Raw genomic sequence first — 2369 nt, forward strand, 5'->3', positions numbered from 1 at the left:
TTCTGACAGACGAATCCAATCGGAGTTATATTAAAAATTGTCCTGGCCCCTCCAAGCCTTTCAATGGTGGTAAGCGGGTGTTGGTTGTCAACAGTTCAGAAGACGTGAAATACAGTGTGTGCATCCATAATAAAACGTCCCTCACACGGTTCCGGGGGGTGAATAAAGGCCTCTTGTAGCGAATCCATGCGTTTTTGTAAGATAAATATCCATATTTCAAACGTAATAAACACTTTTTTCTCACTTCCGTTCAGTTTCAATAAAATTAAGCTGTTACAGCCATATCAAAATATCCCCACTTATAACAATGTACTGTAACTAGGCTAATGCATGCTCAGTGTGTATTATTCTCTCTTCAAGGCCATTTATGACAGGATGGTGAGGAGCTGATCGATCACGCTGCACACTCCCCTGGTTTGAAAGAAGGCAGCACACAATGAAATACACAATGGCCTATTGTCTAATTTGAGTTCTTAATAGCAACCTGTGTGTATATCTATCTATCTATCATATCTATCTCTCTTTATTTATTTACTCAATTCTTAATGATTTGTATATATTAAATATTTTACATTAAACAGATTATTTAATTAGATAATTAAAATAAACTCATTTTAATTAACTTGTGGCATATGTGTTAAAGGGTCCTATTATGCTTTTTTATACTTTTTTAAAATGTTCAACTTCCTTTAGTGTGTAATGTTTGTGCATGAAAAACCTGCAAAGATACAAAGCACAAAGTTGTCCAAACAGAGTTGTTCTCTATATCAGAGGTGTATTCCAGAAAACAAGGTTAACTTACCGTCACATACACCCTGACCTCTCGGTTTATTCAAGGTATGCCGGTTCCAAAACCACACCTGGGTATAAGTTCATTCAACCCGGAGTATTCTCACAGTGAACACACAAGACATTCTCAACATAACGCCAAATACAAGGAGTCACCATGGAAACGGATGCTAAGAAGGGTGCCATACTTCTTTTTTCTTCTTCTTTTGTTTAATGGAGAGTTATATTCTTAGGGCATATTGCCACCTAACTGGTGGTTATGAAATCAGTTTTAATCTCATCTCTTAATGTTTAATTTTTATACAGTGTTCATAATTTTGAACAAGAATTATATTGTTTGTTTGACAACTCATGGTGTCTCAAATGCCTCGATTGCATTCCCGAGTTTTCTTCCAGGAATGTACGCATCACAATATTCCTCATTTAAATAAATCCCGCCCAATACATATGCAATAAAAAATTTTTTAAAAAGTGTGTTGTCGCCATGCCCAAGAGATCTAATATACTGATACACACATGCAGCTGTTTACGTTCGAACATATAACTGACAGTTTATGTGAACTTTGAGTGTTTTTGCTATAACCTTCTACATTTCGAACATTTCATTTTTGAGTAAAATTTTAGAAAAAGTTGTATTTCAACAGCAATTTTTAGATGACTATAATGTTCGGGAGAAATATCAGTCTGGTTTCAGACAAGGTCATAATATGGAAACAGCACTATTAAAAGTAGTAAATGATCTGAGATTAAATACAGATAAAGGTAACGCATCAGTCTTAATACTCTTGGATCTAAGTGCAGCATTTGACAAAACAAGACTGGAAAAGCTTGTAGGTCTCTCTGGTGATATTTTAAATTGGTTCAAAACGTATATTACGGAAAGGAACTTTTAAGTTAATATAGGTGATTGTATCTCAAAGACATGAAATATCACATGGTGTTCCACAAGGATCAGTTCTTGGGGCAGAACATGAGCGGGAGAGGATAGAAGCTGGGTTGAGTTCCTTGGCACTACAATCTAAGAAAGAAGTTAAGAACCTGGGCTTCATTCTGGACTGTGACCTTAGTGTTAAGTCTCATATTAATCAAGTGATAAAAACTTGTTTTTATCATTTGAGAAATATTGCCAAGATTCGTCCTTTTTTATCTTTGGATGATGCTAAGAAACTAATTCATGCTTTTATCTTCTCTCATCTTGATTATTGTAATGTTATGTACAGTGTTGGGGAGTAACTAGTTACATGTAACGGCGTTACGTAATTTAATTACAAAATAAATGTAACTGTAATCAGTTACAGTTACTAAGAAAAAATGTGTAATTAAATTACAGTTACTTATGAAAATGTTAACGATTACAAAGGGGATTACATTTGAATATTTACACACATCCACATACAGATTTAATTGATTTTTTTCCCAAATTGCACTGATTACTCTGAGATATACGGCCCTATAATATTCTGAGATATACGGCCCTATAATATCCGCGATGCAGAAAACACAGACCGGTTTGTAGAATCCAGTCATAAAAACGGAATTCCTATAGCCTAACGCGGACGGAATGTGCTACATTTTGGACG

This window comes from Sinocyclocheilus anshuiensis, unplaced genomic scaffold (assembly GCF_001515605.1).
Source record: "Sinocyclocheilus anshuiensis isolate Anshui unplaced genomic scaffold, SAMN03320099.WGS_v1.1 scaffold746, whole genome shotgun sequence".
Taxonomy (NCBI): Eukaryota; Metazoa; Chordata; class Actinopteri; order Cypriniformes; family Cyprinidae; genus Sinocyclocheilus; species Sinocyclocheilus anshuiensis.